Source organism: Mus caroli, chromosome 10 (assembly GCF_900094665.2).
Source record: "Mus caroli chromosome 10, CAROLI_EIJ_v1.1, whole genome shotgun sequence".
Lineage (NCBI taxonomy): Eukaryota > Metazoa > Chordata > Mammalia > Rodentia > Muridae > Mus > Mus caroli.
The window spans coordinates 79,078,302-79,100,310 of NC_034579.1; the positions used below are offsets into that span (position 1 = coordinate 79,078,302).

The window sequence follows — 22,009 nt, forward strand, 5'->3', positions numbered from 1 at the left end:
AGAAGATGGCCTAGTCGACCATCACTGGAAAGAGAGGCCCATTGGACATGCAAACTTTATATGCCCCAGTAGAGCGGAACGCCAGGGCCAAAAAATGGGAATGGGTGGGTAGGGAAGTGGGGGGGGAGGGTATGGGGGACTTTTGGGATAGCATTGGAAATGTAATTGAGGAGAATACGTAATAAAAATAAATAAATAAATAAATAAATAAATAAATAAATAAAAGCCAGAAGAGGTGGCACATGGGGGAGAAGTCACTGAGAAGGTGAAGGCAGAGACTGCATGGTGTTGTCACACTTTAGGGATGCTTGGAATCACTAGCTCTGATGATTAGTGTTTGTCAGCTTATCACAAACCAGAGAGTCATCTAGGAACAGGGAACCCCAGCGGAAGAATGTGCTTCATTAAGTTGGCCTGTCTGTGGAACACTATCATAGATAATGATAGCATAGGAGAGCCAGCCCCATTGTGTGTAGTGCCAGCCCTGGGCAGGAGCCCTGGACTCTATATGAAAACAGGTTCTATAGGCCAAGGAAAACAAGTATACCTCCATGGCCTCTTTTTTAGATTCCAACTTTAAGTTCCTGCCTCAGTTTCTCTCAATGACAAACTGAAAACTATAGGGTGAAGCAAACCCTTTCTTCCTGAGTTGCTTCTGGTCCTGGTGTTTATCATAGTGATAAAAAGCAAATCAAAGCAAGACATTAGAAGATGAAAGAATCAGGAAAGGGCTCTAGATTAGTGAAAGCCTCCAGAAACAGGACCAATACACCTATATACACCTATAGCAATGGTTCTTAACATTACTAATTCTGTAACCCTTTAATACAGTTCCCCATGCTGTGGTGACCCCCCCACCATAAATTATTTCATTGCAACTTCATAAGTGTATTTTTGCTGTTGTTATGAATCATAATGTAAATATCTGATTTACAGGATATCAGAACATATGACCTCCCAAGATGTTGTGACTCCTAGGTTGAGATCTGCTGAAGTATAGGAACTTGCCAAAGCTTTCAAATGTCACCTCCTATTAGCCAGTATTGGATCGTCTGAGTCATATGGTCTAGGGATGGCAACATAGTAACATTGTATTCAGCTGCCATGGGACTTAATGTAACAAACACACAGTAACAAACACCTGAGATGGCTATACACTGAAAAAAGATCAGCTGTCAGGAAGGTTGAAGTTTATGTCATTGTGTCCATTTGCTTTTTGGTCTCTGATAAAGGAACACATCACAGTGGGAGTCCACGGTGGGGCTGCTTACCTCATGGCCAGGAAACAGAAGAGAAAGGGGTAGGGCCCCGTAATCTTCAAGGGTATTGCCAATGACCTAAAGACCTTCCACTAGGCCCCATGTCTTGGAGTTTCTATAACCACCTTTAACAGCAAGCTAAGGATAGGACAGTCTTTAACACACAGGGGCTTTCTTCCCTCATTCTTGTCTGGAACATTTTATGGTACCTGAAGCTGAGCACCCTCCTTGACATAGTCCGTGGAAGGTTAAGAGTGAAGATAAAAATCCAACACATTAAAGCTGGCAGGACACTAGTAGCAGCACTTCAATGGCCCTTACATCCCCACTGCACTGTTCTGGCAGTTCACATAAATTAATTCTTGCAAGAGATTTAGGAGAGAGGGGGCTACTATTTCCATTCACTTTACTGATAAGAAATTGAAGAGCTGGAGAGATATTGAGTGCCTTTCTCAATGTCAGACAACTAATGAGTAGCAGGGCCAAGACTTAGGAATAATATTTAATAAGAGTTTCTAAGTGATGCCAGTTCAAGGAACCTGGGGCAGACATCCCTGCACGGAGCGCCGTGTCACACTGCCTGTCTAGATCAATGGATCCATGCTGAGTCCTTGTGTTGTCTTGAGGAGTTGCATCTTTTCTAGACTATCCACATTCATCTGTCCATGTACGAAAAATGTACCACTATTTGGTTGGATTTCTTACACAAGAAAAACCAACCTCTATTTGTTTGAGTCTCTTTTATTTAGGTTTTCTACCAAATGCAGCGGGGTCTAGTATGATACCCAGGTTATAGCATGGCTGATACCCAAAACTTTTATGTGGCTATGTAGAATATCACATTTTTCCCTTGTTAAAGTGTTAGCACTTCAAGAATAGGGGCTGCAGCAATTCTGTCCAATATTGTATATTAGCACAGTGCCTGGTACATATTGAATGCTGTCTTGGTTAGTGTTTCCATTGCTGTGAAGAGACACTATGACCGAGGCAACTCTTATATAGGAAACATTTAATTGGGGCTGGCTTTCAGTTCCAGCTTGACAGCATGCAAACAGACAGGTTGCTGGAGGAGCTGAAAGTTCTACATCTTGATCCAAAGACAGGCAGAAGGAGTCTGTTCTATAGGCAGCCAGGAGGATGGTCTCTCTTCCACACTGGGAGGAACTGGAGCACTAGATGATGTCACTGCCTACACAGTGACACACCTCCTCCAACAAGGCCACGCCTCCTAATAGTGCCACTTTTCGTGGGCCAAGCATATGCAAACCACCACAAATGCTCACCACATGTTTGGAATCAATGAGTAAGTTATACATGATTAAGTGACAGTTTTACTGACTGCGATGAGTGTTGTCTCTTGATTGTTTTTTTTAAAGATGTATTTATTTATTATATGTAAATACACTATAGCTGTCTTCAGACACTTTTTCTTCTTGCTCTGGCCTCACTTGCTCCAGCCCTGGTCACTCCAGTGGCCCAAAGATTGATTGATTGATTGATTGATTGATTGATTATATGTAAGTACACTGTAGCTGTCTTCAGACACCCCAGAAGAGTGCATCAGATCTCATTATGGATGGTTGTGAGCCACCATGTGGTTGCTGGGATTTGAACTCAGGACCTTCGGAAGAGCAGTCAGTGCTCTCAACCGCTGGCTGAGCCACCTCTCTAGCCCCACCCCCTTTTAAATGACATTTGCATTCTCTGTGCAGTAGCTGACAAGGAGAAAGAACAGGAGTGCTTCATGGTCATGTCAGTGTAACCTGGCATGAAAATAACACTCTGAATAACTTGCCAAGCCAAGAGCTGCCGAGAGGTAAATATAGTTCTGAGGCTTTGTTCTTCTTGCAGTCTTGTGTCCCATTTAGTTTTGTCTTCAGCTACCATTTCCTTCCTTCCTTTTAATTCAGCAATCCTCTTATGTCACTTTATCATTTTGATTTATGTATCTCATATATACTCTTCTCTTTTGCCTGTCCCTCCTGATTTCCCTGGACATTGTCCTCTTTGCTCTGATGCAATGATGTCTCTCAGGTAGACAGGGCTGTTCACTGCCCTGGAATGTACCCTGCCTGTGCCCTTCACACACTCATTTCAATTTCCTGCTGTGATTTATCCAGCAATCAGAACCACCATCCAAAATTGGCTCTGTGGAAAGGCTTAATAACCCCATGTTAGCTCTTTAGGGATAGCGCCTGACGACGATCCAGGAAACTCCAGCCTCCTCTTCTGCGGATCCCTCACTAGGGCCAGCTTTGCTGCACGAGCCATTTTGTTTCCCACCAACCAAACTGAGCCATTACTTCCCGCAGTAATGAACATGCAATATGTGGAAGGAGGCATGGCCCTCTCTGTCTCTGTTTCTGTCTGTCTGTCTGTCTGTCTGTGAATGTGTGTGTATGTATGAGGGGGGCTCGGTATCCTGGCTGTGATATTCTCATGCTTTCTTCCCATGATGCCGTAGAGAAAGTGATGGAAATATGTGAACTGAGGCCAAGGCTCATCTATACTTAATATACCTGGATCTCGGTTTCCCAGTACCCAGGTAGTTGAAGTTGGTGAACCCCAAGATGTCATCCTGCTCTGGAATTTATGATCTTATAAACATGCAATGACAGGGTAACTTTGAGAAATCAATACGGAGGCAACCCATCAAGAGGAAAGTTTCAGACTCATCCTACACTTACTATAAGGCTGATCCCATTGAATCTCAGACATCAGATAAATATACACGGTACCGGTCAAACAATAGATAACAAGCATGAAGAATTCAAGAGCAAAGGAGTCAAGGTCACTTGGTCACTTGGGCAAAGAGAGATGGCTCAGTGTTGAAGAACACGATTGTCCTTGCAGAGGACCTGGGTTCAGTTCCCAGCCCCTGTATGGCTGCTCACAACTGTTTGTAACTTCAGTTTGGGGACCAAACACCCTCATTTGACCTCCGAGGGCTCCTGTAGGCCTATGGCACACATACATGTACTCCGGCATACATATGCAGACATAAAAATAAAAAAAACCAAGGAACAAACACTTTTCAAAAGCACACAAAGGAAGCTTCTAAGAGGAGTGCTGTCAGGGCTCTCTTGTCTCTTGACCCCGTCCTCTCTGCTTTCATCTCTCCAGCAAGTATAAGCTTTGTGTTTGTCCTTTAAAGAATCTTGCTCCTTTTTGTTGTGTTCAAATCTATTTTTTGTAGGAAATTTGTAAGATGCTAAATCTAACAAAGATTGAGTTCCCAGAACTGGGAAGGATTCTGCTTGCCAGGGACCTTTGGGTTTGATGGCCACTCCTTCTTTCAAGAGTCCTCAGCCCTCTGGCCCAATCCCAGCAGACTGTGGACTTGCCACACCTTCACAGTCCCATGAGCTAGTTCTTTAACACACATTCTCTTTACCCCCCCCCCCCCGCCCCACAGATGTTAATTCTTTGTCTGTGGAAAATGCTGACTGATGCAGCTTTCCATCATGAGTCTTGTCCACAGAAAGCACCTAAGCAGATAGAAAATTCCAAGCTAGAGTCATCTGAGAAGAGGAAACCTTCACTGAGAAAGTGTCCCCATCAGACTGGCCTATGGGCAAATCTGTAGGGAATTCTCATCATTAGTGATGGATGTGGGAGGGCCCAACTCTCTGTGGCCAGGGCCATCCACGGACTGGTGGTCTTAGATAAGAAGGTGGCTGAGCAAGCCATGGAGAGAAAGTCTGCAAATAGCATTCCTCCATGGCTTCTGTTCACTTGAGTTTCTGCACTGACTTCCTTGAATGATGGACTTCGATGTGGAAGCATAAGCTGAGATAAACTTATTTCTCCCCAATTTGCTTCTGATCATGGTGTTTTATCACAGAAATAGAAACCCTAACTAAGACAGAAGCCAACCCCCTGCCCCCGGCCCCGAAGGCAGGTCAGCCAGTAGAACATTACTCTGGTAAAGAATTTCAAGACTTCACCTTTGCAGCCTTATATGGTCACACCAGCTGCTTCCAGCCTCTGTATGCAGCTGTGCAGAAGACATCAGGCTGCAATTCTGCTCTCGTGTGACAGATATCTTGGGCTAGGAGAGGATCAGGGACCCAGGTCCCCTCCTCTTCTCCCAAGTCTTAGAAATATCGGTGTTACTTCAGGAGTAGTCCTAAAGAACCAGAATTGTTAGCTGTGCCTCAAGTCATTCACAGCTGGCCTAGATCCCAAATGGTACTGTATGGTCTCACGAGGGCCATGTGATGACATCAGGTACTACATATGTCACTCTAACACATGCACACGCCGCAGATCCATTTGGCCAAGAGGAAAGATGCTCTAGGCTACATTGCCTTCTGGCCATTAGGCTACAAACACTGTAGAGTGTCCTGTTTTCACTCCTGTATTCTACCTTGCTTCTTCACAAGGTCCTTGTATATTGCACCCTTTGTCTTATGGTCATAGAGGCTGTGTTTAGTCTTCCTGAGTACTTTCCCTTCTGTGACGTGCCTGATGCCTCCTTCTGACCAAAGTTGCTTACTCCACATTGCAAGAAAGCCAGACATCTGTCATCTTACCATCTCGGGGGTAGCTGCTATTCAGATATGGTCTTGAGTAACCAAGTGAGTTATTGTGTTAATTAGACTGGGAAAAAAATGGAGAAAGAGTGCATTTTAAGGATAAATAGTGGGACGCAGGGGAAATTAAAAAAATCCAGGCTGTCTTTGAGAGGCTTATTGGACAGCGAGATGCAGAAACAGAGTAAGCAGTTTGATGTGGGAGTCAGGGGGAAACCCACATGGGGAAATGGAACTTTGAAAATCATCGGGACATTGATGTGTCTAAAGCTCGGGGCAATATGACATCACTAAGGAGTATAAGAAGAAAAGACCAAAGGCCAGAGGACTGAGTTCTGGGGCAGGGCAATATCTACAGGTAGGGAAGATGGCAGGGAAACAGGATTAAGAAGTGAACTGGATGGGGGTGGGGGCAGGGTAGGGGAAGGATTGAAAGGATAGGAGACCAGGAAATAGAAGAGTTTTAGGAGTCAGGTAAGAAAAATGTCAACAGCATAGAGGCCCTGGTCAAATGTTACAGGTCTTGGTCAACAGACCGGGCAGCACAGAAGTCCTTAGTGGCTTTGCAAAGACCAATTATGGTAAATTCCAGAAAAAAACAGAGGGTGAAAAACAGAGAACAGTGTGTTGCAGATAGCCCTGGGGCTAATTGTATATGATGTTAATTCTGCTCTTCTGTAAGGGGCTCTGAACAAGGAATGAGTCAGTACTCAGGTGATTTCCTGTAAACCTTCTTCCACCTTAATTTATAAATAAAGGCTAGAGCCAGTGATTGGGCGAAAAAAGAGGGGAAGGTGGAGCTGAAGGTTTTGGGAGAGAAAGGGAGAAAGAGAGAATAACAGAGGAGGAGGTGGAAGGAAAGCGGAGCAGAAGCACGTGGCCTGGAGAAATCTCAAGTTCTAAGGGGCCTCTTCTAGGGGGAAGATGGTTGTGTAGCGGTAGATTTGCCCAGTCTCGGCACATAGCATGTATTCAGATTAAATTGAGTTGTGTTTTCGTTGTCTGGGCTTATTTGGGTTGGAGATTTACCACAATAGCATTGAACTTTGATAAATCTTTTTAGGAGTTTGATTAGAAACGCAGAGAGAACATGGCGGGTTCATGGTCTTAGCAGGAGATTCCAACAGCATGTTTGCTGTGGCTGTCGCTGACAGTCACGACTCTGCAATCTCCTGGTAGGGTTATGTGGCCAGTCCTTTATTAGATGATGTTCCCACCTGTGTTATAATGAACACTGTTTCAGGTGCACCCAAGAAGCCCCACTTGAAAAATAACTATTCATGTCTGTCCTAGTAAGTGAAGATCGATCAAGGGTGTTAGAGGCTTGTGTTTGCATCCAGTCAGGTAGGATTCAGACATCTTCTTTCCATGGTGGCCAGGGAACTGTGATGGGTAAGAGGATCCAAGTTAAACTATAGGGTTGAAAATTTGTACAAAGGTGAGTGTAGATGGAATTGGTTTGGGAGTGAACTTCAAAGGTAGACTCAACAGAATGCTATGATATTCTTACCTACCAATCATGCTTTGCCTTTCTACTCATTTCTTAGGCCACATGCAAGGAAAATCATTGGATCAGGTAATACGAACACTCTGAAGGCTCTTGACATGTTGAGGACGACTCTATTTCCACCTGCTGAATATGGGGTGTCACCCCATGAATTCTAAGTGATTACTACTAGAAAACATTTTTAGTGTTTGCAAAGTAGCAAACTGTTTCTCTTTGTGGCTTTAACTTTGCTTTTCAAATTATCAGAGAGTTTGAATCTAAGCAAAAGTGAGCACCGACCCACGCATGCTTCAAAAGTTCATTTACTAGGGCTAGTTTAATGAGGTGGAGCTAGGGCTCTGTCCCCTCAGGGAGTCAGAGAGCAGCAGCCTCAGGGGCACTGCCCTTTTTAGAGCTCGACAGATCAGGAAAAGAGATTCAGCAAGAAGGAGAAGCCAGGGGCTTTCTTGGGAGTCTGTCCTGCCGTTCCAGTCTCAGTGTGGGATTTCTTGAGTGTCCTCCATTCCCTTCAGTGACTTTGCAATGAGAGGAGAGTGAATGCGTCCTGAGCCAGAGAGGAACAGCTAAGGGAAGAAAGACTGGCCTTCCTCTTCTCCTCCCTCTGAGCTGTTGCTCAGATGTCACTATGATCCATGGCTCTACTTTCCCATGCAGGCACCTCCAGCCCCAGCCCCTCGATGCTTAAAGCACACTCACTGTTTCCAGGCGATCTGCTGCGAAGATTGAATTCCTCAGGAGTGAAAAATGGACCTTTGTTTCCAAGATGGGAAAGGAGGAGGGAAGGCAAAGTTTCACCTTAAAAGTTTCCAAGTCTCAGGTCTGGGTTATGTAGAAGCACGCTGTTGTTCTTCCCCCAGAATCAGGCTGAGGGCCTGCCTCTGTTATGATGCCATGATTCTGATGCCTTAATTGTATTTGGGAGTGCCATGTGATCTTTCTGTTTGCCAGCTTGTAAAATAATGACACTAGTGAGTGACACAGTCTTTTGGGGAGCCTTAATGTTCAAAGAATGGATTTATATAATGTTTGCTTTTAACAGGAATATATCTTTGGAAATCCAAGATGTACTGCATGGTGTTCTTTGTGTTTTAGTTTTCTAGTGGGTTAAAAAGTAAAGTGTAGGGACTGGGGAGGTAGCTCAGTGGGTAGGAGCACTTGCTGGCAAGCAAGAGGACCTGAAATCAAGTCCCTAGAACCCACATCAAAAGCTGGACAAAGTTACACATACTTGAAATTCAACTCCAGGATGCGCAGATAGACAGCTCCGTGGGAGCTCCTTGGCCAGCCAGTTTGCTCTGAACAGCAAGCCTCTGGTTTAGTGAGAGACCCTGTCTTAAAAGAGTAGACAGGGGGCTGATGAGATGGCTCAGCAGGTAAGAGCACCCGACTGCTCTTCCAAAGGTCCTGAGTTCAAATCCCAGCAACCACATGGTGGCTCACAACCATCCGTAATGAGATCTAACTCTCTTTTCTGGTGTGTCTGAAGACAGCTACAATGTACTTACATATAATAAATAAATAAATCTTAAAAAAAAAAGAGTAGACAGAGGGAGTGATAGAGGGAGACACTGAGCATCCTCTTCTGGCCTCCTCCTGTTCACTAGTGCTAGCACACCCATGTGCATTCAAAAGACACACACACACACACACACACACACACCACTCCTCTCCACTTCACAACACTACAAACACACATGTACATAGACACACACATGCACACATATGCACTTTACAACACCACAAACACCCACACATACAGACACACATGGACACACATACATGTACACACACACTTCACACACACACATGCACACACATACACATACACAGATACACATGGACACACATATGTATGCACACACATACTTCACACCACCACAATCATATACACACAGACACACACAGACATACATACAAACTTCACACCATCACAAACATACGCAGATGTACATACACATGCACAGACATATGCGTGCGCATGCGCGCACGCGCACACACACACACACACACACACAAATTTGTAAAAATTTAGAAAAAAACATGTCTCCCTTCACTATGTCCCAGATCTGGAGTAAAGCAAACTTGAGTTTATGTTCTAGGTATCTCAAGGCATTGGCACACAGACAAATTCATTAACCTTTTGTCATTTCAGTTTCCTCTTCAGTAAAATGGGGATATGCATTGTATCTGCCTCATGAAGTTGTTAAATGTTACACATGTAAAACACTAGGCACATGATTACTGCTTGCTATAGGCTGGCTTGTGTAACAATTGTCATTAGTTAGATGTGGTTTTAGTTTCAAGTCTCTGGCGTAACTCATCCTCTCTGTGCCTTTCTCCATGGGGATAAGGGCAATACCACCTAACAACACAGCAGTACTATACAGGTAAATGATACAAGTAAGTTAAGTGTGGTGATTGGCTTGGAGGGCAAAAACAGTTATGCATTGACTCTTCACGTGGATCAACCTTAGGGCAAATGATGAAGCTGGTGAACATCCCTCCCCAACTGGTGCTGATGCTGGACTCTACATCCTATCAGGAGCTGCCCATCTCTGTGACCCTTTCCTTCCCACACTTCGTCCATATCATGTTACTCTCTTGCCTGGAACACAACCCAGATGGACAACTGAGAATGATTTTTAGCCCCTGTGGTAACTCTCCTCAAGGACATTTGATATTTAAAATGATTGTAAACAGTACGTAAGTCACTGTAGGGATGATCCTAGGAATTATAGTCATCAACAACCCAGTAAAGGTGTTTCTCAAACAGCTGGCTCTTTTCTGTGTTCTTTTTTTTTTTTTTTTTTTGGTTTTTCGAGACAAGGTTTCTCTGTGTAGCCCTGGCTGTCCTGGAGCTCACTCTGTAGACCAGGCTGGCCTCGAACTCAGAAATCCGCCTGTCTCTGCCTCCCGAGTGCTGGGATTAAAGGCGTGCGCCACCACACCCGGCTTCTTTTCTGTGTTCTTGATGGCACAGCACCTACGTGGTTGCTCTTGAGGAGGCCAGAGCTGACCAGAATCATAACTCACAATCAGGGGTTTAAGATAACACTTGACTTAATATGCTAATAGTGGGGACCTAACTCTAATCTAGGAGGGCTTTGTTTGCTCAGGCAGCAGAAGCCCGTGGGAGGTCAGAGCTTGGTGTGGGCAACAAGGGCCTACAACCCTGGCACCAGGAAGGTGGAGGCAGGGAGATCTCAAGTTTAAGGTCATCCTCAAGTACACAGAAAGTTCAAGGACAGCCTAGGCTATGCGAGACCCTGTCTCAAAACAAGAACAACGACTCAGTAGTGTGGGTTACTACTCCAGGGAAGGTATGGTATCTACCACAGCACTAAGGAGCTCTGCCATTTTTAGTACATAGTTTGATTCTCAGTGAAGTTCCACTGGCCGCATCTGGCTCCTGGGGCCTAGTATTACACTGTCCTTCTGGAAAGAGAAAAATAAAAAATTCACCTTTTTTTAAAAATGAAGTTCTGCTGAAAACCACCCAAAGATTTTTACTTATATCTCTCTAGAAGCAAAAGAGGCTTCCCAGAATAAACCAGAGTTCTGTTATCGATTTTTTTTAAAAGAAGAAACAGTAAAACTTTTCACACTATTCATGTTTTCTTCCTTATCTCTCTTGTCTTTGTCTCTGTCTCTCTCTCTCCTCCCTGTACTCCCTCCCCAGGACTGAACCCAAGGCCTCAGGCATGCCAGGCAAGTGCTGTACCACTAAACCACACCCCCAGCCCACAGATGTTATTTCTTTTAAGCCAGTTACGTTGTTTGTTTATTCAGGGATAAGTAGGTAGCTGTATCCCATGTCACTTGGCAGTTGGTTGTCACCAAAATTAAATGCTGTCCCCAGCCGATTAGGCTTCTTTTTATCTTCAGGATCGAAGGTCTGCATCATAGGAGATTATATGGTGTGCATATCTATATTGTAATTTTCTTCTCAAATTTCTACCCGTGGCTTAATGTCTACTTCCTTGTTGTTAGTTTCGCTGCAATTTGGTTTTAAAATTTACCAACCTTTTCAAGTTGTTCCTATAAGGGTCTCCTAGTCTCCCTGTTGTTAGAGTAAGGGTCTCCTGACTATCGCCCCTGTTGTTAGAGTCTAGAGGTTGTTTTTCCTGACCATGCTTTAGCTTTTAACACCAGGGTGTTCCTTCCATCTTAGAATCATCTTGGAACCTTGGCTCCTGGCTCAACTCCCTCTTCACCGGCTCCTTCAGTTTTTAGCTTCAGGGGGTTCTGAACCTCTTCTCTACTTTCTCCAATGTTCATTTCTTCTTTTCCTTTTTCCTCTTCCTCTTCTTCTTTCCCTTAAAACACCCCATTTGTTTCCTTAAGGTGTTGTCTCCTGTCTGGCCTCCAACCCACTGTGTAACAGAGGATGGATGACCTTGGGCTCCCGATCCTCTTGCCTTGACTGTGGAGGGGCTGGAGGTGGCAGGCATGTATCCTCATAGAAGTGATGTCAGTCATTTCAATGACTGTGTCTGTATTTTTATCCAAGACTTGAGTCCCTGCATTATATATCGGGATGCCAGAAAGCACTTCTCTGAAGATCCGAGGATTGCTAAAATAAGTTCAAAACCAAGTTTGTCATCTCTCCCCTCAAAACCACCCCATTCTCCTATTATGTTGAGGGACTCTTTCTGCCCCAGATATACAACCAGAGAGGGAAAATCATACCCTTTCTTGTCCTTATTCCCCACAACCAATGCATCTTAAAAGCTTGTTGGTCCTGGTTTCCTTCCTGGGTCTTGAATCTGTCTCCATTCTAGTTTCTCTTCCATTTTGCAGGTTCTGCCTGGTTTTGGAGCCTCATGAACCTTTTTTTAAAAGTTGTGATAAAATATGCGCAACATAAAACCATGTTACATATAGCATGGTATACATGTTAAATCCTGAATGGTATACAATCAGTGTTGTGTAACCCTTACCAGTACCCAGGCTCAGAGCTGATAGCCATGTTGCAAAGTCCCAGCTAACTAACCATTAAACAACAGCCCTCCCCTCCCCACTTCCAGCCTCTGCTCACCAGCATTCTGTTTACTCACTGTCTCTCTGGACTTGACCTTTCTAGGTATCTTATACATGTGACAGTGACATCGCAGAAGATGTGCGATTTTGTAGTTTCATTTCCCAGAGAGTGGGATCCTCGAGGCTCTTTTGTGTTGTAGCACTTGTCAGTCTTCCTTTCTTTTTAAGGTTGGATAACATCCCACTTTATGTCCATATGTGCCACCTTTGATTTAGACACGGACCCACTGATGGGCACATGGTTCGTTTCTACCTTTTTGCCATTGCAGAGAATGCTGCTATGAATATGGGTATGAAAATATCTCCCTAAGTTCTTATTTATGATTATTTTTGCTTTAAAATTTTCATACAGAAGCTCCACCCAGCAGCTGTCTCAGACAGAGATACCCATTGCCAAACAGAGGATGGAGCTTGGGGACTCTTATGGATGAATAGGAGGAAGGATTGCAGCCCCAAAGGGATCAGGAACTCCACAGGAAGATCAACCAAGTCAACTAACCTGGACCCTTGGCGCTCTCAGCGTGTGAACCACCAACCAAAAAACAAACATGAGCTAGACCTAGGCCTCCACCCTCACATTTAGCAAAGGTACAACTTGATCTTCATGCGGGTCCCAAACAACTGGAATGGGGGCTATCCCAAAAGCTGTTGCCTTTATGTGGGATATGTTCTTCTAACTGGGCTGCCTTGTCTGGCCTCAGTTGGAGAGGAAACACCTAGCCTCGCAGAGACTTGAAGTGCCAGGGTAGGGGGGATACCCAGGAAGGACCAAGTCGTGCTGAGGAGAAGGGGAGGAGGAAGGAGGAGAGAAATGAGCAGAATGTAAAGTGAATAAGTAAAATAAATAAATAAATAAATAAATAAATAAAAATTTTCATACATGTAAGCAATGTGTTTATGATGTTCTCAGTCCCCATCCCCCCATGTCCGTTTTTCTTCCCCTCCCACCAGTCCCTTCCTACATTCAAGGCTACGTTTTTGTCATTTGTTTATTGTTATTTGAGCCCAATGCATTTCGTTACGGTTGTGTATAGGAGTGTGGGGGAGTGGTTATTTACAGGAGCGAGGGTACCTTACCAGGGGTACATCACTGAAGCATTCCTCTCTCCCTCCCCATTCACCATTATCTGTATAAACATTACCAGGGAGGAGCAGGGCCCCATGAGCCCCCTCTTCTCCCATGAAAGAGTGCAAACAGGCTCAGCCTTGTGCAGATTTCGCAGAGGTGCTCACAGCTTCTGTGAGTTCAAGATGTATCAGCCACACCATGCCAGGAAGTCGGTGTTCCATCCACACTGACGTCCCACTTCCTCTGACTCTTACTTCTTTCTGACCCCTTTTCCTCCACGTTTCCGGAAAGATGGAGAAGATGTAGCTAAGAATTCATCGGTCATTTATTCTCTATTCTTTGAGTCTCTGTGGTCACTACTCAGCACTATTCTGTGGATATAAACACAGTTATCCAGAGGGCAATTTGACAGTAATGTGTTAAATGTGTTAAATGGACCGTTTAGCAAAACAACAGCAATAGCTTTCCCACTAGCTGGGCTTGTAACCTAAGCTTGTAGCCTAGGCTTGTGCCTAGGCTTATAACCAGGTTTCCAGTGTTAATGTGAAATCTCACCTACAGGGTGACACCCACATGTTTATGATTCTTTTGGTTATCTACTCATCTAGGTCACATAGTAATTCAATATGTGCTGTGTGCAAGTGCGTGTGTGTATGCATGCATGTGTGTGTGGATGCGTGCATGTGTGGATGCTGAGGACTGAACTCCAGGCTTCATAAATGTTCAGCATGTGCTCTACCAGTAAGCTCTACTCCCAAGCTAGGTAGTTCTATTTAACATTATTTTTCTCGTGTGGATGCATATAACAGCCTTCCCACTGCCTTCTAGCATGCTTATATCAGAAGTGTTTTTCCCATTGTCAGTAGGCTTTACTTTTGTAAATGCAAATATGATTTGTCATTTCCTTGATTAAAGCCTCTCTTTGGCTACCATAAGGAGGTGGCGATGAGTTCAAAACTTTAGCCCAGCACACAGGGGCCCTGATGACAAATATTCTTTCCTAAGTGGTTCTGCCATAAACCCTGGCATCCTGCATTCATCAAATGGTTTAATTAACTCAGTAAAGTATTGTTCACCAAGTCTTTCTGGTCATAGGAACTACAGCAATGAGCAAAATGCCCATCTGTAGGGATTTTTCATGTTGATGGGCAATAGTGGCAAACCAATACTTCAGAAGCAAACACCAGGAGGCCTATAGAATGCTAGGAGAGTTGCTGTCTTAAGTTGGGTGGTCAAAGAATTCTTTGATGAGCTGGCATGTGACCAAAGATCTAAAAAGCAAGGATAGTAAGCCCAAGTGGAGCTGTGGGAGAGGTCTACAACGTGGAGAGCAGCTTCAGCGTATTGTAGGAGGAGAGGTTACAATGTAGCACTGAAGCTACAAAGCGGTGTAACAGGAGTGGTTACAATGTAGCACTGTAGCAAGAGAAGCAGGGGACCAGTGCAGCTGGTGTAAAGTGGATAAGCAGAGAAGAAAGGAACCCGGACCCTGTAGATCGTTAGGTCATGGGAAAGATGGCAACTCCTCTCTTCTGGAACCTTGTTGAAAGAGTTTGACAAGAGGAGGAATGAACCGTGTCTTACTGTTTGGGAAGGACCACTTTCACTTGATCTTAGCCAAAAGGCCGAGAATCAATGAAGGACCACTTTCAATACACTATTACATCCACACCAATGGCCAAGAAGTGAAAACATCATTAGGAAGAGCAGGAAGAGAATCCCAGCAACAGATCATGGTAGGTTGGGCAAGGATGGCTCTGATGGAAACTGTGGTGGCTAATATTGACTGCCAACTTCACAGGATCTACAGTCAGCTAAGAGACAAACCTTTGGGTGCATCTGTGAGAAAATTGACTGAGGAGGAAAGACCGATCCTAAGTATGGAGGACACTATTCCATATGTTGGGGGCTTGGGTTGTAGAAAGAGGAGAAAGGGGGCTGGTGAGATGGCTCAGTGGGTAAGAGCACCCGACTGCTCTTCCGAAGGTTCAGAGTTCAAATCCCAGCAACCACATGGTGGCTCACAACCATCCGTAATGAGATCTGGCACCCTCTTCTGGAGTGTCTGAAGATAGCTACGGTGAACTTACATATAATAAATAAATCTTTAAAAAAAAAAAAAAAAGAAAGAAAGAAAGAGGAGAAAGAGAGCTGAGAACCAGCTTCCATCCATTTTGGCTTCCTGATGGCAGATGCAGTGTGGCCAGCTCCCTCGATCTTCTGGTGCTGTGATTTCCCTGCTATGACAGTCCTTTCTTTTGAGTCTCAACAAACCCTACCATCCTGAAGTTGCTGTTGCCAAATTTGGTCCTAGCAATGTGAATGGTTAACTAGGAGTAGGTGGTGAGATGTTAGGCTCTGGACAGAATCTGAAGAGATGTCTCACAAGAGGTGTTGAAGACCTGGAGGTTAAGCGTGAGAAGCAGAGAAGCATTATCACCTGATGAGATGGATAACCTGGCACTATCAGAATCTCTTGGAAATGTGGAGCACTACTTATGAAAAACCATTTAGTTTAAAAAAAAATTTAAGGGAGACATGGTGGAGTATAACTGTAATTTTAGTCCTGAGTAATGAGGCAGGAAAATTCAGTGAGTTTGAGGCCAGCTATGTAGTAAGACCATGTTTCAAACCACAAAACTCAGCTAAAAAACTAGAATTCAAATTAATATATCCCCAATGATCACAAGTCTGTAAATTCCAATTGAAACCCCAACAAGATGCCTAGATAATAATAATTCTATGTCAATTAAAATTCAACTTTTAGCTTTAAATACTGACAAAATATTACCAGGCTCTTCAGAATTTGACCGTCGTGACTCCACAGATCAGTGTCCTGGGTAGCCGCAGAAGACAGACACACAGGATCTAGACAAGGATGGGTGAGTGAGGAAGGAGTTGTATGCCACTATTTTCTTGCAGGTGATAAGACTGAAGCCCCCATGTATTCAAGGGGTTCACAAACTCATACTGCTAGTTGCAATGGTAGACGAACCTGGTATGCACCCCGCTGGCTTTTCATCCCCGAGAACAGGTGAATCTTTAAACTTATTTATTTATTATTTATTGTCCTTGCATCTGAAATTACTCTGGAAATGTGTTTCTTATTGCTCACTGAAGCCCTGTTTCTGGGTGATTTACTTAAAACCACTATACTCACATCGACTTGTTTGCATGCAAAGTACACCCTATTTCCAAAGCCGAGAAGAGGGGGAAAGCTTTTCCCTCCTGCAGATCCAGGCACAACGTGTGAATCCTAATATTAGACCTTCAGATGCAGGAACTCGGCAAATCCCACATGTGCATGACAAATGCTTACTCTACAGTTTTTCAGGGTCTCTGGTTTATTCAGCAGGGCGAGTTATTAATAACTCTGTAGTGTTGGGTGAGATACAGTTACCTGCCATGAGAAATTTAAATCCAGAATTGAGGGAAGAAGAAAAAAATAAACCTGGGAAATCCCTGAAACTTGCCAAGATTTATATTTATTAGACTCCTATCGATGTCATCTTCCTGTTATAAAGGTACGTGGGTAAATACTGTAAAGGAATTGGAGAGAAAATCCCCAGCAGGATTGGTATGTATCTTTGAGGGAACTTCATACACTACAGAGAGACAATTGAGACTCTGGGAAAAATGCAGAGTCAGATGCTCACGCCACTGGGTGCTTGACACTGAGGTACAGGTAGGGCAGAGGATGAGGTGCTGGCTGGAATTATGTGTGCCCAGACTCAAGTCCTTGTCCTGCAACCCTGAGAATCTTGGCTTTCCGGTCTATGAATATTTTCATGATGTCCCAAGCTGAGGCAGGCACGGGATAGCCATACGCCCGCAGCCCCACATGCCCGCAGCCCGTCCCCCTTCGTGAAGAGCCCTGATTTTGTTTTCAGAGGTGATGTGCTCAGCTGAGAACTGTTGGCTTGCTGTGTTCATGGCTCCCATACTAGTGTTGATCAGATGCAGTTAAAAAGACCGGAAAGAGAATTCTAGAAGGTTCCAGAGCTCAAGATTCAGGTTTGTTATGCATCGAACTCTGTTCTGAATCCACATACAGGAAAGGATGTGTCACAGCCTCCCCATTACACAGTTCTTCAGTCTCCTCCATTGCTTGTGTGTACAGTCGCCTCACACCCTGTTCATGCCCTGCATCTGTGACCAACTTTTGTCTTTGTTGTTCTCTAAAGCATCACCAAGTAACGCCTATTTGCATAGCATTGGCCTTGTACTAGGTTTTAAAAGCAGCCCAGAGCAATGTAAAATACACATGGGCACATTCGTAGAATCCACGCAACTGCTGTGCATGGACTGTAGGATGGCCTTAAGCAGCTGTAGATTTTATTCTCTGAAGGGGACCTTGAAACCCATCCCCCACAGTACCAAGGAGCAACTGTAGTGTCTTCCCCAGTCTCCCTTGGAGATGGCAGTTGTCATGTGATGAAGTTTTAGCCAAGAAGATGGAAGCAGAAGGTTCTGGGGATGTACTTGTTGGTTAGAGGCCCTTGGGAGGCAGAGAGGACTGGCTTCCTTCCCATATGTAGCTCAGAATTTGGTTCTGTCACCAGGTTCTATACTAGAGGAAGGGCATCTCTTTAGCCCACAAGGAGAGAAGACTTGAGAAGCCCGCCAGGGAAGCCGATTCTTAAACTGGGTCATGGAATATCTCCAGGCTCGCGTTTTCTCATTTATGAAGCAAGAGGATTGAACCAGATCTTTCGTTTATATCTTGAATGTAAAAAATCATAATTAAAAACCTTACTGATAAATACTTAAAATGGCACAAGCCACATCTTATCTGGAATTAAAAAAAAAAAACTCAGAGCACTTGGATACAGGGCTTTCCTTGTGTATCTGAGTATAATAAATTCAACAGCTTCAATGTGAACCCACAGTCCAGAGCCCAGAACCCAGAGTGAGCTTCGCTGTAAAATATGGCCCCTAAATGTATAGATTTTTAATTTATTAACTTGTTTTTGAAACCTAGCTTTCGGAAAGTTATTTGTTCTGGTGCAAAACTTAAAAAAAAAATCCAGACAATAAAGAGAAATCCTTTGCTGTTAATAGAGGTGAAAGCAGAAAGAAATGAAGTTAATCATGAGAGAAAAGGAGAGGCTGGGAGTAACTTGACAACACCCTGACCGAGGAGCCTCTCGCAAGGCACGTGTGCCCCGATTTCCTTTGAACAGAGATGAGAACTAATTTTATCCAAAGCTTTCTGGTGAACAAAATGTTTTCATGTCCTTTATCTTATTTGATCCTTACAACAATCTGACAGGGAAGCATTATTAATATCCGTGTTTGACAGAGAGGATAGGATCTGCTCAAGGTCAGACAGCGTTAAGTCTGTGGTAAAACTGGGCTGAAATTCCCCACATATGGCTTCCCCTGTTCTAGAATTGCCCCAAGCTGCAGCTAACCTGAGGACAACAGTGGATGTCCTTAAACGACAGAACGCCAGTGCAGGTACCTCACATACAGGATGGTAGAGCAGCCACTGGTCTTTCATTCCAGGGGGTCTTACTTGGTTGCTAGGCTAACTGCTATACTAACTAGTTAGCCATTCTTCACCTAGTAATCATTGATTTATCCCTTACAATGTGTATGTATTCCTGACACAATGACTTTTGAGTGGCTTTTGTCTAAGTGGCTACTTACTGACTAGGGCCTTTTATTGATAACAGCATCATTTTTATATACAACCTACGTAGTTTGTAGTTATGGGAGGGATGGTAGGCATGAGATCGCATGACATGAGGTCCTTGATTTGTGGAGTCCCACATTACTTTTTTTCCCCCTCATCCCTTTGAATAGGACTAGTGACCTGACTCTGACGTAGAAGGAACCAAGGCTGGAACTCCTTGGGGAGCTGCTTCCTAGAATTAAGTAGAACCAAGCAGCAGTCGAGCATGAATGTCTGGTATCAGCTGCCTCTATTGCAGGCATCAACGTAACTGGAAATATGATGTTTCTTGTTCCATAAAACCAAGAGGATCTCACCAAGCTGGTTCTACTGCAGCAATCCAGAAGAAGTCTTTTTGTACCACAAACATTTTCAGTATTGGTTAAGAGTTGGACCACCAGCTAGCAGTGGTGGCTCATGCCTTTAATCCCAGCACTTGGGAGGCAGAGGCAGGTGGATTTCTGAGTTCAAGGCCAGCCTGGTCTACAGAGTGAGTTCCAGGACAGCCAGGGCTACACAGAGAAATCTTGTCTCTATTTTTCAAAAGGAAACAGGTATTTAAGAGTCACGAAATACTTCAGGAACATCTGTATCTAAAGGACTGAATCCGAGGCATATGATCATTTTAGAAACATCAGAATAGTTGAAGCAGTTGCCAGCTGTTTCCTGGGGATCCCCAATATTCATGCTTACCATGCCGCTTTCTGTCTGAGGAAGCTTCCTGGTCTAGTCTCAAGATCCTTGCTAACCCCAAGAATCCCAGCTGGGGTTGGTCAGAGGAGAATTTGGCTAGGGAACCAAGGGAGGGGAGGTCATAGACTTGTGTGCTGGCTTCCATTCTTGCAAGGTAGCCTTACATTAACTATGGTCTGCAGAAGTGGACTGATGTCCTCAAGCATTCGTGCTTGGCTCCTCCCTCTTCTGGGTTCTGACAAGTTGTTTCTTCCTAGATCCCTTCATGTGTGTGGTGTTATAGAACTCTGTTCTCTATGGATAATATGACCACTATAACCTTGTGGGCACCCCATGCATATGCCTGATGCTTGTACCAGAGGAGGGCATAAGATCCCCTGGAGCTGGAATTATAGGCAGTTGTGATCTACCTTCATGTGGGTGTTGAAGACAGAATCCAGGTCCTAAGTGCTCTGAACCACTAAGCCATCTCCCAGGCTCTGTCTTTATTGTGTCATACAGAGCAGTCTGATGAGCCACAGGGGACCTTCAGCATATTGGATCTGGTAATGGTGCCTCATGGACAGAAGACATGGGAAGTGTCATCTGAGATTCCAGCCACTCAGTTTTTCTATGTCCCCTCTTCCAGATGTATGACATTCTACCCTAGCTGCACAGGGCCTTGGGAGGTTCTAGAGCAGTTGTTCCCACTCTTCCTAATGCTGTGCCCCTTTAATACAGTTCTTCATGACGCCCAGCCATAAAAGCACGTTGTTGCTACTTCATAACTATAATTTTGCTACTTCTGTGAATTGTAATGTAAATATCTGATAAGCAGTATATCTGATATGTGAATCCCAAGGGGGATGTTACCCACAGGTTGAGAACCTGTTAGCATCTAAAGGAGGTAGAAAGTTGACTGGAAGCGGTAGGAGGCTTCCACCTCTGCCTCTCTGAAAGGCCTCACCTATGTAGAGTGGGGCTGCTCTGCAATGCAGCCGCTTTGGAGTAGCCCGCACTCCTGTACATAATTCCTCAGCTATGCTGGAAGTAAGCCTGATGAGCCCATTGGCTCAACCAAGCTGGGCGTGGGGGGAGTCATTCTTTGGTGCCTTACCTAGGATGAATAGATGCTCGTTCATTTCTACCCAGAAGTTCATGCAGCTCCAGGCTTCATACATCTTCCCCTGTGGCCCCTCTGGATCTCATTCATACCACTGGCCTTAGTTTCTTAGCTTCTGAGAGAGAGAGAGAGAGAGAGAGAGAGAGAGAGAGAGAGAGAGAGAGAGAGAGAGAGAGAGAGAGAGAGAAGAAGAAGAAGAAGAAGAAGAAGAAGAAGAAGAAGAAGAAGAAGAAGAAGAAAAAGAAAAAGAAAAAGAAGAAGAAAAAGAAGAAGTAGAAGAGAAGAAAAAGAATCTCCATCCAATCAAATTTGCCATATATTTCCATTTACTGATTTTTCTTTTGTTAATATCAGCATTATGTTTTCAACTCCATGCAGGTGGTTCATTTGTTTGTTTGTTTGAGACATCCTCCTGCCTCTGGAGTGCTAGGATTTCAGGCATGTACTGCTATCTCAGCCAGAATCTTTCTTTATTGTTCTCAATAATATTTTTATCAGCCTCCAGGATTTGGGGCTTTAGCCTCTCAGGGATTATGGCTATAGGACTTTTTGTTCAGTCTCTGTTATGTGTCCCTCATTTTTTCTTCTTGTACAGACCCTTCGAAGATCTGATTTTACCAGCACCATCCCCCAGTCACATGGCCTCTTTATTGCTCCCAGAATCTTCTAAAAGAAGAAATTGCTAACAAGGCAAGTGGAGGATTCATCAAATGTTTTGCTTTTCCCAGAATGAGAGTTCCATCAGTTGGGGGGCGGGGAGCTGAGCTATGAGGAAGCCTGCATAGGAAGTAAAACTTGCTTTGAGATTTTCTGTGTGGCCAGAAGGGGTCAGATGTGCTTGTTTCTGTTTGTTCTTGGCCCTGCTTCTCCCCCATCCCAATTTTACTAGAAGACTATATACCGGTTTTACCCATTTCTATCTGAGCTTTGGGCTAAGCCTTTTCCCTTCCCAAATTGTCTCCATTCTCTGAGGAAGATTGTGTTCCTCCTCCGGTCCCCTCTGCTAGCTGTATTTCTTTGATCCTGCCTCTCTGAGAGGCAACTTTCTCCTCACATCCACTCTTCCTGAACCCATTCATCCTTTTCACCCTCTTCTTCTCCCCCTCCCACCCCAAGAGGCAGCAGAG

The 22,009-nt window shown here is 44.3% G+C and overlaps 1 long non-coding RNA gene across 1 annotated transcript in view; it reads right to left on the reverse strand.

Moving 5' to 3' along the window:
• The window catches only part of LOC110302803, a 45,817-nt gene that overhangs the window by 6,494 nt on the left and 17,314 nt on the right, over nt 1–22,009 (reverse strand). The window contains exon 2 of the long non-coding RNA XR_002378843.1: nt 5,207–5,861. This is a non-coding gene — a long non-coding RNA (uncharacterized LOC110302803). The remainder of the gene's footprint in view (nt 1–5,206; nt 5,862–22,009) is intronic.